General features: G+C 37.8%; 1 protein-coding gene and 1 long non-coding RNA gene across 3 annotated transcripts in view; both read right to left on the bottom strand.

The window, feature by feature from the left end:
* The window catches only part of NRG3 (neuregulin 3), a 372,923-nt gene that overhangs the window by 292,565 nt on the left and 62,611 nt on the right, over positions 1-17,747 (bottom strand). The gene's annotated exons all lie outside the window — the stretch shown is intronic.
* On the bottom strand, positions 12,607-13,140 carry LOC110399932. Its single transcript, XR_002439462.1, has 2 exons — positions 12,992-13,140; positions 12,607-12,667 (listed from the first exon to the last, which is right to left on the bottom strand). It is a non-coding gene; the product is annotated as an uncharacterized LOC110399932 (long non-coding RNA).

Raw genomic sequence — 17,747 nt, 5'->3', positions numbered from 1 at the left:
TGTACTTTGTGCAAAGATCTGCTTTACAATTTGTCATGGCATAAATTGAATCTTCTATGTTACCTTGTGCAGTGCATGACACTGGAAGCGCAGCCGAAAATGAATGAATTTTTCACTTACAATGTCTTTCAGCTCAGGTGATTGGGAACAAAATTACGCATTCCCCATCACTTTGCTGTACTATGCATTCATCTGTAATGCTGGTGTCAGCAGTCCTGCACTTTTACTGCTTTCCTATTTCTTTCGTATGTAAATCTCCAGAATAATGAACAAGAAGCTATCAGACTGTTTGAAAAGTCTCTACCAGACGTGAATTGTGTTTATCCTGATGAGGCACGATTTATCTAGAGTTCGAAGGAGGCAGGACCCTTACAAGTTTTGCCTAAGAACTCAGATTGCTATGGAACAGATGCAATTTCAGAAGTGCTCTCCTGTGCCGATGCTGCAGAGGGTATCAGACAAACCTACCCTATGCAATGCAACACCCCAAGTGAAGAGATTGTTTCTTCAAAACACTCACTGTCATAATACTATAGTTTGGTTAAAACCTCTATCCTTGTTCATCAGGACAGCTCTTATAATATGAACCATGGCCTTCACATAGAAGTTCCCTTCCCTGCTTCCAAGAGGATAATGTGCCAGACTGTTTTCATGAATTTTCGAAACTGTTGATCCACTATTTTTTGGCTCACCTCTTCGTAGCCTAATTTCAAGCACGCACAGATGAAATGCTATCAGTGTATGGAACTGAGCTGGAAAAATTCTGCAGCATTCTGTCAGACTGCTTTGGCAAGCTGCAGAGATCATTCATGTTCCACCTTTACTGATAAATCAGAGTTTATTTTAATACTTCCTCATTTAAATAGTGATTTCAACATGAGCACTGGCAATCTCATGTTAACAGAACATTTCTCCTTTCACCAAAACATTATGACACCCCTTGCAGCCCAGGTGCTCCTCAGCAGGGCGCTCCTAACTGCATCTAGTCCAGAAGTGTTTACAAGCAAATACACAAGCATGCATGGGAATTGCTAACCCACCGCTGGACTGCAAAATCCTCTCAGGTGAAACAAAGCAATTACTCAGCAGTGCCCAACTCACTCTATTTATCACAGCTAATTATCTGAGGAATTAACCGATGTTTCAACAAGGTGATTCATAGTTCTTTCAGAGGTGTAATTAAAACCTTGGCTCTGAACTGAGTTAGAATATCAGGGCCATACCCTGCCCTTGTACCTATGCTTTCTAGAGAAGCAAGCAGGCATGTATAAATGCGTGCAGCACACTGAATCTGTGTTTAATATATTTTCTGGAGGCTAGATCGATGGTGTGTTGAATCCACTTGCAGTTTGCTTCTCCCAAAGAAAATTAGACACCATTAGAAAAATAACAGAGAAAATTCAGCTTATTTATCTCAACTCTGAGAGAGTTCATTCCTCAAAAGGCCCCCAGAGCAGAGATGGCTGCCAGGATGAAGAGAAGGCGCCGGCTGGGCTCTAGCCTCATGAGCTGAGACCACCCGGCACCCAGCTGAGGCTGCCCAGACCCTCCATATCTGTGCATAGAAGCAACTGCACCCCAAAGGAAACCACTGCCCCTTGAGCACATTGAGAGAAATTCACTAACACCATGTGCTTCCTGCTGTGGACTAAGTTTGTTCCAACAGTACACAATGACCAACAACCAAACACTGGTCTACGAATCCATAGCTGATCTGAACAGAAAGCAAGAGATGAGAGTAGTGCTTATTATTTCCCAACTGCTTATTATTTCCCAACATAGTACAACAGTACTAAGCACATTTGCTCTAATTCAGTACTACTAATGTTCCTGCAGCATAATTTTATTTCTGATTTGTTATATTTCAGCTTGAACCAAGCCTCTGATAATGAAGAACAAGTTGTTAATTCTCTGTATCATACAGTTGACACCTGACAATTTTACAATCATACTTTATTGATTACTGTGTAAGCCATATTCTCTGATTTTTACATTACACACACAGCAGAGATGGCTTAGCCTTATCTCTGACTTTGGCTGAGTACAACAAAGGTATAAAGATTTTTTTTTTTTTTTTTTTTTAAAAAGGATGATAGTACAAAAGAGCATGCTGACAGCATGGTTTAGATCTGCTTAAAACCACTGAGTAAATTCATAACAATATCACCTTATCTACTAGCATAAAGAGAGAATGGAAGAATAATTATGTTACTGGAAGGTTCTGGTTTGCGGAATGACACCGGACCTTATTTAAGATTTTATTCTTTTTGAAAGATATACTCATGTTTCCACCATCATCAACACACAGCTTCAAAAGGCAAGCTTATATATTAAAACAAGTGCATGTCTTAAAAACAAATGAAACAAAATTCAGAGAAGATATCAACAAAGCACCAACTTCCTCTGTTCTGAAAGCACAGTGGGAGCCATCAGGAGTAACAGCATTGAAGTCATTCAACCACATTGACAGAGAATATGGCCTTATGCAATCTAGTACTTGTCCAGAGAAAAATGCCCCATCCTGCAAGATGCCCTGTATCTCTATTGATATCTTCACGTTTCCCAGACATTGAAGTTCAAACCAATCTCAGCACCACAACAGCCAATTTTCCAAGATGAGTATCAGTGAAGCATTCATGATGTGAAAACCCAGCTGCCTTCAGCCTCATGTTGGACACCACTGCACGCAGAATTACTGGGCAAGTCTGTCCTATATGCATTAGGAATTACACTTAAAGCACATTTTTTCATGATTTCCTTTTTATTTGTCCTTCTGATACAAACAAGCCCAACAACCTCTGGATGCACAAAGCCCTTCCAGTCCTGTTTGAAGCTCCAGCCCTGTCAACATTCCTCTGTATTACAGTACAAATCTCTTCCTTTGCCATTATGCAGAGATTAACCACTCCAAGGAGAGCACACTTAGTGCAGGTCACAGAGTAACATCTGGATCCTATTCTAATCACCGTGATGTAACCCAACGTATAATTCATATCGAGAAGGAACAAGGAAGCCCTTGCAAACGCAGCGGAGCTGGGTCCCTTGCTGGCTGCCAGCTCCCTCTGAGTCCCTCTCCATCATTTGTGCTCAGCACAAGTCAGGAAAATTCAGGGCCAAATCAATAAGAAACACGTCCTGCCTCTACAGCCTAGGCAGAAATAGCCACATCAATACAAAAAAAATCAATTCTGCTTTCTGTAGTTGCATAGGATTAGCATCAAGGAAGACTAGACACATTTGACTTTTAAAATAAGTTCAAAAAGGCCCAAAGAACTCCCTGTTGGTCTGATACTTATAAAAAGATTAGCATGTTTCCACTCAGAAGTCTTTCACAGTACTAGAAAATACCTAATTTTAAAGATCCTTTTCTTGAAAATCTCACATCTCTTTACCTTTGTTATTCTGACATATTTTTTGTTACCATAACCATATAAAATGTGAAGTTCTTTCTATGCTAGCACTGTAAATTGGAAGCAACAACATTCAGTAGCCTTCCACTTTTCCACCACTCAACTCAATCTTATTTCTCTGCCAAACAGAAGTTAAAGTAGCACTAACAGCAGACAAGTCACGTGGAATGCCCCAATGCAAGCATCACATGCAACGCACAAGCAAAGCCCACAGCCCTTCTCAGAGGAGCTTCCCAGTGTGCACACCACTGCATTCCCAGCCCTAGGGACCACTGCCAGCAAACCAATGGACATGCACGTCAGTTAGGAAGCCCCTTCTGTCACAGAGCCTACAGTCTGTACTTCCAGACTTCTAGACAGCATCTGTGTAGCTTTCTTTAACAGGAGAGAAATAGCTGCAAGCTTTCCAGTGGAAAAGGGTATACAATAAACCTAATACTGTTAATAGATCATCATTTAATAAAAGGAACACGCTAGCTGAATTACCAATTCATGCTCCTCTGGCAAGAACGCACCAAGGACAATATCTGGCATGGCAGGGAAAAACAATAACAAAAGAAACAATTTCTTGAGTTGGAATGTCACCCTTTCAGCGAGTTCCTTATTTTTTCCTCAGATCTATTCTTCACAGAGTAACAGCTACGCAGCACAGTATTACATCTTAAATACAGCTTACATCGTAATGAAAGAACAATAGAAGTATTGCAATGAGGTTTAAGTGACAGGGAAGTGAAGCGTTTCATCCTGCAGCTGCCGGGCTGAGTGTGAAACCAGCAGCAAAAGCTGCCAGGGCCACCTGAGAGGCCCTTCCCTGTCTGCATGCAGAGCACAAACTGGCACCAGTGTGTGTCACCAGGATAGACACGTTGCCCTTGCCTTCCTCCTAATGAACTGCATCTTCACAGAACTGACTGCTGTGCTACATCACACTTCAGTAAGCAGCAGTGTCTATTTGGTTTCATTCTGCCCAGAAAAAAACAGCTTGCAATGTCCTTCACGCTTCTCCTTGCTACATTCCCTCTTCAGTTTGAAGTTTTCAATTATGGGACTTTCACAACCAGAGACATACACTCACACCCCTACTTTCTGCATATAGACCATTTTATTGAACACTTACACAGGTGCTGACTTCATATTTTCTCTAACACTTTCTGTTAATCACATGCGCTTTGTATTGGAAGGTGGTAATTACCATTGTTTTCTAGATGAACACCAGCAAGTACTAACACTCCAAAAATGCAGAAGAAATCACTGTCTGAAGTTACCACCAAACCCCACAATTTATGGAAATTTTCAATGGTGGTATTTTAAAGTATCTCAGAGATATATGTACCTATAACACTGGATGATGGATAATATAAGGATGTCATTGGAAAGTCCATTATAATTAAAGTGATGGGATATACACATGCATGTATATGTAATTTGATCCAATGTACTTTACTGCATGGGGGGCATTACTGATTACATGATGTGACATACATTGTCCAAATGCCAAACACTGATTTCAATTCATATTAACCTTTTTTGTTTCTTTTATCACAAATGTTGCCTATGAATAAATTTAACAAACAAAAAAACAAAAAAACCCACAAAACTACCACAGCAAAACACAATACTGGCATTAAAGAGTTCCAAAAGCATTTGAAGAATATCACAAGTTTCAGATTATGTTATTTTAATGGGAATTATTTTTATTTAGACATACTGCAGTTCCCAGAATAACTCGGTCACGTGCTTGCTGAGGAAGGAGAAGAGAAAAAACAGACTAAGTAACAGATAACCTGTTCTTCCTTTTAACTGAATCCAGTGATAACACAAACTGGTTTGAGGCAACTGGAGACTGCAATACGTAGGGGAAAATTAACTAAGAGATGACTATTTGCAATGGACATTGATTGGACAGGATAAAAACCAGCACAGCACAGGAGCTTCTAAAGTCAGGGAGCTGGTGGAGTCCAGAGAGGCAAGAGAACACAAAAGGAAGATGTCTGTGACCTCAAGACAATGAAGAACAAAATGAGGAGCCCAAAAATATCACCTAAGATCTCATTACATCTCAACTATTGATTTGCTCATTTGTAGTAGATATATGAATTAATGTATGTTTTACGCAGATGAAAGAGACATCAGATGACTTGGTGGAATAGCGGATCAATGTATTTGCTTTTTGAAGTGTCACAGCAAGCTCCAATTTGCACTCTCTGTAGCAATTTTCCTGCGTACTTTCTAAAAACCAAGTAATGACTGGACCAAAAGCCTTTTGACAGCCGCTTGGCTGAAGTGACAATGGTTCTCAGCTGATGGGCAGCATGTCAAACTCCCGGCATCCTGGTGTAACACACACAGTACAAACCCATCCTTTCCTCACAGCACACAATTTGCCTCAAAACACAAACACTGCTCAGTAAACTGCAAGATTTTCTATCTAGGTTCAGGGTACTTATCCTGGGATTGATCAGTAGTGATTATGATAAGACATATTTCCAATGAAGTCAGTATTTCTTGGCTGAAATAAACCTAAAGAGCTAACAAACACTTTGAATACTTGCAATAAAAGTACACCAGAAATACCAGAAAAACAGACATTATTATCATCCTCCTTCACATAAAGAAAAATAAGAGAAATTATAGACTTGCAACACTGACAACAGGAATGCAAGAATTGTATTTTTTGCAGTGGAAGCTAAAATATAGCTATTCATCATTTCTTTTATGTTTTCAAATAAAGAATTTAATGACCACTACTTTTCTTCAGCTTTCTCCTTACTTGGTCACTGCATTTTTCACTTTGAAAAAGAGCTTGGTTTAACTACCAGTACACAACTACTTCCAGCAATTTCAAAAAAAATTTCTGGAAGTATTATAGGATGCTCATGAAGCACAACGTTTACAAAACACCTTTCTTCCAAGTCTCCTCAATTTATAAATGGAGTCAACATGAGTCTGATTAATTCCTATTTAGTGCAACAACATTTGTTTATCAAAGAAATAACTCTTATTCTAAGCTTCTTATCTCATAATTCTCAGAAAGTTCTTGTAGCTTTAATATTTAACGTCAGGAGGAAAGAGACAGTTATAAAATAACCACTGCTTCATTACTCATTCCATGAGCGTATGAAATGAAGACACAGCGACGTACATGGTAAATTATGAACAGAACAACTGGCATTGCATTCCCTGAATTAGCATAGTTCTTGTTGTAAGAACAATTTAGTTTTCACCTCTGGCAATTGCACTTCAAAACTGGTTGGGATCAAAGATAAAACTGAGTGTATCAGTGATATCTAATCTTTGTCTCCCACTGATATCAGCTCATTATACAACATGGGAAAATATAAAGCCTTTTAATATTCTGACAGCAGTTAAATTGTGACATTTCCTATGTCAAAACTGAAAGTCAACAGACACCCACTGCAACTTGTACTGAAATAGACCTTGACTAACAATGGTAAGAAGCTAAGAACAATTTTGATGCTGAGCAGATAACATTTTCAAGGGATGACTTTTTAATTGTGAGAATGGCATCCAGAAATATATTCACACTGCAGTTGTTCCTTTGACTACAATGCTACAGTCAGAGCAGCACTAACCTCAGGAAGCTGTGGAGTCGACTTAATACTTGCAGTTAGAATACTTTTGATATTCTTGTACAGACAATGCTATGACTTTCCCTTTTAGACACAAATTATTCAGGAATATAATGATTACATGGACACTGCACTGAATTAAAAGCGAATATTCTTATTTAAAATATTTGTCTTTTTAAATTAGCAAAAAGCACAGAACTTTGCTAGTGCTTCAAAAATGTACACGGACAAACCATCAGCAGAAGCTGGCAGGGAAGAGTTACAGATAGTAGAGGACATAAGACATCTGAGTTCAACTTTTAGAATAAAGAACACAGAAATAGAGTTAATCAAAAATAAAATGCAAAGAATGTATGAATTCCAGGTGAAATTTTCTCCAGTACAATATTCCTAGGAATATCAGGTCATGGTTGTGGAACTAAACTCCAGTAACTCCTAACTGGTGGATGATGATGCATGGCAATAAAAGGAAAGACAATACTTGTAAATGAAAATAGGGTATGTCTGACTGTATATAAGAAAAAAAACAATCGTTTTGAGGCTGTTGATAAATTAGAATGTAATGCCAGACAGGCTGTGCAATCTTCACCTTCTGAGGTTGTTGAGACACGACCAGACAGTCTCAACTGTCCAACTCAACAAGTCCACTCTAAATTCAGAGCTATTCTGGATAATTCAAGAGCATGGACTACATGGCCTCATGCTTCACAAAGTGACTTGGGCTGGAAGGGACCTCAAGGATCATCAAGATCCTCCCTGTCACAGGCAGGGCTGCCAACTGCTAAATCAAGTACTAGATCAGATTGCCCAGGGCCCCATCCAACCTAGCTTCCATTCTGCCTTAAGTAAATTAGTGATAAACTGACTTCTACTGAGCGTTGCGTTGTAAAATATAAAAACCCTCTCTATCATGAGTTATAATTGCCTCACAGGAAGAAATATATTTTACTCTCAATTTCTAATGTTTTGGTAATATAAAATCAGTTGATAAATACATGTATATACATAAACATTCTAGAACAGTCAACAAAAGAAAATAGACCTTACTAAAACAAGAAGATGCATGTTCAATGGACATAATCTGTCTTTGAACACTTTGGTCAAGGAGTAGGCTTACAAATACGCTTTTTCATTTTTATGGGAATAAAATAATAGGGCTCAAAAACCCTACCATGTTTCCCAAAGCACCAATAAATAAAAAAGAAAGACGAGTATGGGTTCCAGGTTTAAGTTTTAGAAATATTAAAACAGTAGATTGTTTGAAATGTTAAATACTTAAATTATCTTAAATATTTTAAATATTTCACATTCTGATATGCTAATATTTAACAAATTAATGCTGAGGCTTTCTTGCCAAGACTACAGATACACCAGGGATTAGGTGTGGAAGAGGCAGCTTCATTCTGCACAGCCACTGATGCATTCATGGTCAACACAGCAAACACGTTAAGCTCCTGCAATTCTCAATTAACTGAACTCACAGAAATGCTTATTGGGAAATGATATCATTGTTTTCCTCTCGCTTTTTCTGCCAATCATTATTGAATTTGTTATTATTAGCATGCCAAGTAACAGCATCCATAGCAGGGGGAGCTTTAGGAAGGTCAGTGTGGTGGCAGAAAGTGCATGTTCTTTTAAGCTATAAGTAATTTAGCCACACCAGAGAAAACCCTTCCAAATACCGTGATGATGAGGCCTGATGCATAGGTTATATGGCTGACTTAAATCATAGTTCATATATGCAATATAGGGCCTAATCATTTCTATATTAAGTCTATCAAAAATCAGGTAATTCTGACTTTGCACAGATGCAAATACACGAAGTCAAATCATTCTTCACAGAAGCTTTACGTCATGGTAAAACAATTGACTGTAGATGGAGTGGATCAGCTAAGCAAAACGACTGAGAATAATAATATTTGTTCAGATTGATAGGAGTAGGCTTGAAAGATATATGGTCCAATTACTGCCCACTCAATTTATGCAGCTATAACTCTTACCCACATTTTACTTGGCACCCGGATAGCTCTTGCAAAATCCCAAGTTCTGTGTTTTCACCAGTAACAAACACTTTACCAGATGGTCACTTCATCAGATGTATTTGCCCACCAATACAGAAACTTTGCAACTACTAGCACATTTTCATAACATTGATTTATGCATTTATAATTCTAAAAGCTGTTCCAGTTCTTTTTATAAAATCTAATATTCTGTAGTTAATACTGCATCAGAATTCCCATTTTCAAAGAGAGTATTTAACACATTTTGGTTCAGAGCTTTTTCACTCTACACTTAAAAATCCTTAAGTTTGACTACATTGAAGAAAACAAAAATTGTCTTCAAGCTTCATTTCCCTATAGAGATTTGGAATACACTAAGAATTCCACAGAAATTCTAAACTGGCCAACAGTGCATGAAAGGCTATACTTCCAAACAGGAGTTTCCCAGCTCTAAGGACTTCTGCCTACTGCTCTTCTACACTGCTACTTCGATACTGCAAACCTCAAGAGCAGGAGAGGAAATTAATTTTCAGGGGAGTACTCCAGACTGTTTAGACAGAGCCTGGCCCAAGCAAGGCTGAACTTGTCCACCACATCAGGTTTGTTTGGCGTGACTCATACTGAGCCAAGCTGACAATTATAAGGTTAACCACAAAATCTACCAGATTGTCACATCGCAGGATTTGCCGTGCTCAGACTAGAAGGCTGGACACTCAGCATATCATCCAGAACAACAAATCAAGTCGTTGTCAAAACCTTGACTTTCCAACGGGACTTCACCAGTGAAATAGGAAACGTCCTTATTTTTCTGCCACTCAGTCCCCATCCTTTGAGGAATGCTACCTCCTGTTCACACTGAAGACACTTAAGTGTTAGATTCTGTGATCAAACAGGAGAAAATCAAGTATTTATCAAAAGAAAATAGGATGCTTCATTCACTGCAATTAATTAGATGGAGGTAAGTTCCAGTCTCTACCAAATAAAGCATGATTTCATAGGATGGATGTGAATCAGTGTTTTGTCCCACCAGAATATGATTTCTCTTTTACTTCTGCCATGGGCTCCACCTTTAATTACTGAAACAAAAGCTTGAAAGCCCTGAGAAACATTTCCCTACTAGACCAGTTAAGGCTAATTACTCAGTCATGGAAAACTAGCGTCTCATGGACTCTTCCTGTCATCTTGAGAAGGCATAGCTCAGAGACAACAAGAACAAACAAACCACCTAATAGCAACAAAAACAAACAGAAAGAATTAACACTTGCGTCAGCAGATTTCAGGTCATGATTTGAAAGACAGAAGCTGAGGCTGACTGGAAATTGTACCCATGCCCACCACAACGCAGTCTCAAGTCAAGTGTTCAGAGCACACACTGATCTAGAAAGGAAATCTAATTTTCCGTTTGAGCCTGCATGTCAATACTCTCTTCCAGCGGTATGCTTACTTATCCAATTATTTGCCATGTGGCAAATCAAATTCACAAATGAAAGTCAAGAAATCTCAACTGACTTACTGTAGACAGACCTCAAAATAAGAAATTCCTGCTATCTTATACGGTCTTCTGCATTACTCCTATTAAAATATTCATTAATTTTAGCTAATATTTTTAATTTGCTCTAAATGCGTTATTTTCTAGCAATAGTATAGCTTCAGTTTCAAGTCTATTCAATAAATGTTTTATTGATCAGCTTTCAGTTCTCTGTAGGGACACTGTCAATGCTGTGACAGAAACAAAGCTTCAGAAAATCCTCTAGGATACAAAAATTTGAAGACAATTTGTTTAATTAATCTACTTGCTCTGCTTGAAGTTAGAATACAGAAAGAATTTTGCTGGTACTCTCCCTCAAAGAACTGTTCTCCCCAACATCTGATTTTAAAGTCCAATGATAATATTTATGACAGACTCTCTGATTGTTCCTGGTTCACCTCTAAATATAACATGCACGTGTTATTATTCTGTTTTGTGTATTGAGCGTCTGGAAACGTATAAAGAGTATAAACCACAAGGAACTAAACAAACAGCCAATACTTCTTTTGTGTTTATGTTTCTCAATGATTCTCTCGTCAAATCCTTCATATTACAAACATGCATTTGATCTGATTTTTTTTTATTTTTTATTTTTAAGATCAGATAAATAGAATATGCTGGGGGACACATGAAGGATTGTGTATTTCTCTTTATTTTGAGAGGTTGTTTTTTTTTGGTTTTTTTTTTTGTAGTTACTTAAACGAGAATATTTCCAATGGGAAAAAAAAGTCTTAAAGAAGTCATTAGTGGTGTAAATAACAAGTATTCTAATTTCTCTGGAAGAAATTCCAGGAATCTCTCAAAAGAAAGGTTTTTCTTGCTATTCTGCCTATGTTTTCCCACTATTTTTAGTAATTAGTACATTAGTTTTTTTTACTACTGTAGTTACATTACCATACCAATATTATCTTGATGCTTATTTTCTTCAGCTACCTGTAGAATGTTATGGTTTCCTAAATCATAGTCACTGTCGTTAGTATTATCACTTATACTTCTGGTAGAATTTAAGAGATTTCTGGTACAAATAAAAAATATTTTGGCAAGATCTACAAAAGAATACTTAAAAAAAATACCATCACTTACAATATGAGCATGTGCAATAAATACACAGGCTTAGTCATTCATTCTAAGTGAAAACCTTCCCTTGCTCTGTAATTATTATTTTCCACTGAAACACACCATCAATCGCCTCACTGCGCTCACATTCACCATTTTGTTCCCATAAAGGTTCAGCAAGAATTGCTGAATGTCAATGGGTGCTATTTTTTCCTGCATGAGGGAATTCAGTTCCACACCTTTGCTTCCTCCACACTACCATGTCAGATGCCATTCTGTCATATTGCCTCTCTGCTGCCATCTGTCAAGCAGCAACAACACGTAATGGAATATTGGTGGGAAGGTTCAAAATCTACCACCGTATCACCAGCATCCACTTCCAACACTATGGGCAAACATAGTAAAATAGGAAGCACTGCTAACAGAGCAGCTCCAACAGAAAGGCCTTCAAGTTTTTAAATGTAGCTAAAAAGGTCATATTCGTGCACATCATTATCACCATACTTAAAGCAGACAGAAAAATTTTCAGTATCTGTTTTTGTACTATAAACTCACACTTGTACGCGGCGCACTCACATTAGGAAATCCACTGTCACAGAGTTTAACGTAGTTTTTTTCCACGCTGATTACGTAGTCCTGTATTTTTCAAAGTAGTCTCTTAATTTGTTGGAGCTTTTTTGTGCACGTATTTCCAGTGTCACTATTTTTTCCTGATGATGAGGAGTGATAGTCAAACATAAACATCAATTTTATTCCAGTGATATAGATGTAGTCATTATAAGGCAATCATTCTAGATTTCTCAGAACTGTTTTCAAATCTTTCTTATCTTCACCACATAATGAATGTTAAGTACTATATTCATCACATTCTATCACAGAAATTAGAGAATCTTCTAGAGAAAGGAAATATCTATATGACATTCTGATGACACTATGCAGTAAGTTAAATCATTAGTTCTTAAGATCTAAAGGCTTTAGAAACCTAAACAGTTTATTTATGTATTAAAGATGTAATGTATTTACATTTTCTCACTCATGAGATTTTCGTAAGTTTCCTCTCCAGCACTTCCTCTCCCTAATTGTCTGTAGAAAGTGGACATGTTTTTCACATTTTAGTCAACAGGCAACAATATATATAGCACCAAGAAAAAAGCATTATGCAGAACATAACAAATTATATTTTTTAAACAAAAATCCCAATTTTTTAGAAGCTAAAGCAAACAAACAAAAAAAAAAAGAGCACTCTCCATCTTACGCATGCTCAACAGAATAGTTAGCAAGAAAAATTGAGAATCCCAGTAACTGCTTGAAAAATGGGAGACAGTTGATATAGTCACCTTCAACCAGTTTCAGATCACCCAAGAAAGGTAGCCGTCACAATTAGATAATAAAGAAGGAATAGCTTACCCCTTTCCAAGGATTAGGGCTTGTCAGAAACTCCCAAAGGAGGCAATCCCCATATAGAGATGTGTCCCTTTCTGCTGCCAGCCCTCAAGTGAGGTTAGGTGAGTTGCTTGCACCTGTGCTCCCAGGGCTGTCCATGCCCCTTCACCAGGTGCTCAATTACTGGTTTAGGCCATGACCTAATGATTCCCATACACTGTTCTAAAATGATTTGCTTTCAGCCCGCTATTCCAGCTGCTCAAAACTTTCTGAAATTTTATCTTTCTAGGTGCAATTTCTGTGAACTGGATATAAGACAGAGAAGACAGGAGAATTCATTTCCATGTTCTTTTTAAAAGGAGAAGACCTCAGTTTTTTAAGAAGTCACAAGATCTTAAAATGGAAGATGGTGTAACATACACACTACCCAGAAAGAGTATCTCAATAAAATTTCTGTCTAGTCAGTAACCTGATCGTGACTGACACTTTTTCAATGTACTATTTGCTATGTTCCTGATACAGCAATATATGTTAGCTCTTTGCAAACACTATTCTAGCTAAGAACTTCATGCCTTGTACTTAAATACCAAATTCTGGGTTCTTTTCCTTCCCTTTCCTTTTCCCTTCCCTTTCCCTTCCTTTCCCTTCCTTTCCCTTTCCCTTTTTCTTTTATTTTCACAGTTAGAGAATCCCAAATTACTGAGTACGTTCTTAGTTCAGTTACTCTCCTGACATGGTAGACAAAATCATAGAAGCAGAAAATACGCTCACCTCCCTTTGCCACCTCCCTAAACTCATGTTTTTCCCAGCTGCAATTTTTCATTGTGTAAGCAAACTATAATTGTTTTCCTTTTCCATTGTGGTGGGAATAGAATTAGGTCCAAAGCTGCTGAATTATAAATGCTGCCCATGCCTCCTTTTTCTGCTAACCATTTGTGATGACCTATCAGTGTGCAAGTGCCCCATTTGTGCCTGAAATATTTTCAAACTGTGTGAGCTCTGAATAGCAACAACTCAAGATTTGCAAGTAAAAGTTTGCAATTTTCATGATTTTAACTTTACCACAAAAGCCCAGATAGCAATTAAATCTTGCAGTGATTCTGCAGGCAGCTAAAGAGTACATATTCCTACATAAAATAGGGCTGAATCTCTAGCAAACAAATTATTTTAATGCAAAATATAACTACAGAATCCATTATTTATTATTTTTGCTACAAGTCTGTGTGTGGAAAGCTGTATTACTTGCTTTGCTATCAGCAATAGAGCAGAGCCCATTACAAGTGGTTTCCAAAATACTGTTAATAAGACTAGAATATAATCCACGCAAATAATTTTCATTGTTGAGAATATTTTTATTCCATTAAGGATATTTTCCCCTTTAGTTTCCCTGATGGTAAAAGCCATCAATAAGAGATGAAGCCAATCAAGGAAGAAGCAGTTGCATTTCTATTGTTGACCAGACAACAAATCTTAGCCCCGCAAGATTCCCACTGACACATGAGATTGCTGATTTGAAGAACAGGAGGGTTAACTACCAATTCTTGTCAATCACTTGGCAACTTTTTCTGAAAAATTGTTTACAGCTTCATTTTCCTCAGCTACAAAAATGCTAGAGTTGTATTTGAAGAACAGTACCCAATCTTTGACTGGAAATGATATGCACAACCATTTTTCTCTGAAATATGTAAGTGAACAGTCTATGATGAGGCAATCAAATTTCATGGCTAATAGGTTCACTGATTACTAGGAATTGGCAGTATTTAATTAAAATACTTCTACTCAGCCAAGAAAGTCATTATTTTCTAATGGAAGCTGGAACATTTCACTACATCCTTTTAGTTGCCATTGCATCTTTGGCACACTAATCATTCCTCTCAAATCAACTGCACTTGCACTGGGATTCTGTTGTGCTTGTAAAAATAATTAGAAGTTCCTAGAAAGTTAAGCTGCATGACTTAGTTCTGCTATTTAAACGCAACAGATTTAACTTATTTGGAGGGGAAGGGAGGTAAGGGCCAATGCTCTTAGGAGATCATCGCAATGGCATAAGCGGAGAAATACCACATGGCTACACATGCAGGCAGACAAATAGAGGACACTGGACACACAAAGTAACATCAAAGGAGGATCAATAAAAAACTAATGTCAGCAACTGTTCTCCTGTGAGCCTCATACAGGATCAGATGCTGAACCCAAATCAGTGAAACTGCTCTCAACGTTCAGTAAATGAGCACAGGCTGCCTTGAATCACAGCATACATTTGTGATAAATTGTAAGACTCTCCTCCATGTGATCACATTGCAGTAATTCTCATGCACTCAGAAAGAATGGTTTTTCATAAAGAAAAAACAAAAAAAATCTAAAAAACTATAATGTATGTTTCTTCAAAACTGTGTATGGCTGACAGGGATTACTTATTAAACAGCACATGCTGCCAGATTCTTCCAATAAGCTTCAAACAAATGCACAGCTAATAGAAAACACTGGCATCCACACAAATCATACAGAAAACTACTTGGAATAGCAATATTATTATTAAACATTTATATCTGGAACATCTATGCTCACTTGGGTTACCAGTGATGAATACTACCAAACTGAGGATGGGATAAAAATCTTTGATTTAGATACTAAAAATTCCAGAAAGAGCGAGTGAGTGGTATTAATATACATAGATAATGAACAGCTGGTTTTATTATTACTATTAATAATATTAATATTGTTATCATTATTTAGCAACTAATCAATTTTGAATGCTATGTTCTACTAAAATCATTAAGGAGTGACAAAGACCAGGCAACGTTGTATGGTATTAATCCTGACACTGCTTTCCAGATAGTATCACCTTTCCAGACTTTTAGACAGCATGCCCAGCTATCAAGGAGTGGAAAGTAAAGATACATTCTTCCCTAGTAAGATTTGATAACAATAAATGTGCACTGTAGCACAAGAAAACTGACAAATGCTGTGCTGTAAAACAATAAAGTAGAAATTTCTGCTCCAGTAACACTGTCAAAATCAGTTTTCTGGCTTTCATTGCTGTTGTCAAAAGATTCACCTGTTTGCAAAACAGCACTGCTAATAAGATCAATCTCTAACCTGGTTTAAGGTCAAAATGTGCTAACAGTGCTTGAGAGTACTGCAAAGTAGCACCTTGATTTCTCTTTCCATCTGAAATAAACCAGCTGTATTGAACATAAACACCCTCGGCCACAATTCCTTTTTTAAAGGAGATTAAGTCTGTAACTTGAATTGAGAATTTCATACTGCCAGACAGCAGGTGATCAATGCTTGAGGTCTCCGTGAAAGAAAGATGCAGTGCTGAAGGAGCACTGAGGTTTGAAGGATGCACAGAAACGAATACAGCACAAAGCTCTGCTCCACTTGTCATCCAACCCCCACACAACTAACCCTGCAGGCCACACTTCTGCATGGCTGTTCTCTTGTGTCACAGATAAACATCTCTGATATGTATTATCCAGGCTAGCTTAGGATAAAAAACTTGCACATACTTGTGACTTTTAAATGGAATAAATCCATAAATAATTACATTAAGATGGCTTAATTTTAGGAGAAAACTGACAGCTAATAAGAGTTCCACCCCTTTTTTGTGAGTTTGATATTCAAAAGATATGTGAAAAGTATAAAACCATTTAGGAAACTAATGATTACAACAGCTCATCACAGAATCTACAAAAATCATACTTCTATAATCCAAACGCAGCTACCTTTCATTGAAATTAACTCTGCAAAAGACGACGGATAGAAGCAATCTGAATGTCCCTTGTAAGCACTTACAGATTGGCTGCAGATGGGGACTGTGCTTTGAATTCACAATGCCACTCCAAATGAAAAAAAAAAAAAACAGAGCATTACACTGCTGCAGCAACTCCTGAACATTTGTCTGTTTGGTTTATTAAGTTAGAAGTTACTGTCTGCAATAGAAACAAACAAATAGCTACTAAAGTTGGAACAGCTCTTTCAATTAGCATTGTCACACAAAGAAGAACATTTGCACCGTGAATGAGTAAGTGGCTGAGGGAGAAGCAAGTGACTGCTGCCTGGCCAGGCTGCGGAGCACCACAGCGCTGGGAGGCTGCCTCTCGTGCCAGCTGCCCCCACTCAGGCACCCTTTTCCAAGACTGCATTGCGTATGCTTTGTGAAATCAGCCAAATACTATCAGTCAGAAGATTCAGAAGGATGACTGAAGCACCTTGAACAGCTGGCTCCATTCCCACACGCACACACACACACACAAAACCACCATAAAGGGAAACCATTAAATCTTTCTTAAAAGCATTCAGCCTTCCTAAAGGTGAAAGCAGCCCAGTGATTGTAAGACATACTCAAGCACCTTCAGAAAAGGAGTGGAAGGGGAGAGGGAGGAGAAGGTAAATGGAGCCTGTAGAGCAGAAAAGACCTTAAAATGTCAATAGCCACACTTTCGATTAGAATGGTAAAAAGAAATTGTATGTTCCTGACCCTAAACTACAGCACACAAAAGAAATAAAGTAGTAGCATCTATCTTTATGTGCTTCCTGATTCTCATTGTGTCCTGACAGACTGCACAAGAATTAACTCCAATGGTACAGTGCAAATGGACTGGTTAGATTATATCTATCTCCCACCCTGATCAACGGAGTCAACAGCCCAGACCAAAGAGTCTCTGTTCAAGCAATGTCTCTTTGACTGTAAGCACTAAGATGCCTAAACGTTGAAACTCCAAATTTTAAATGTTCTAAATTCTAGACATATCTAACTTGTCCAGATTAAAAGGTG

The sequence above is a fragment of the Numida meleagris genome, chromosome 5, assembly GCF_002078875.1.
Source record: "Numida meleagris isolate 19003 breed g44 Domestic line chromosome 5, NumMel1.0, whole genome shotgun sequence".
Lineage (NCBI taxonomy): Eukaryota > Metazoa > Chordata > Aves > Galliformes > Numididae > Numida > Numida meleagris.
This window is presented reverse-complemented; position numbering and strand designations above follow the sequence as displayed.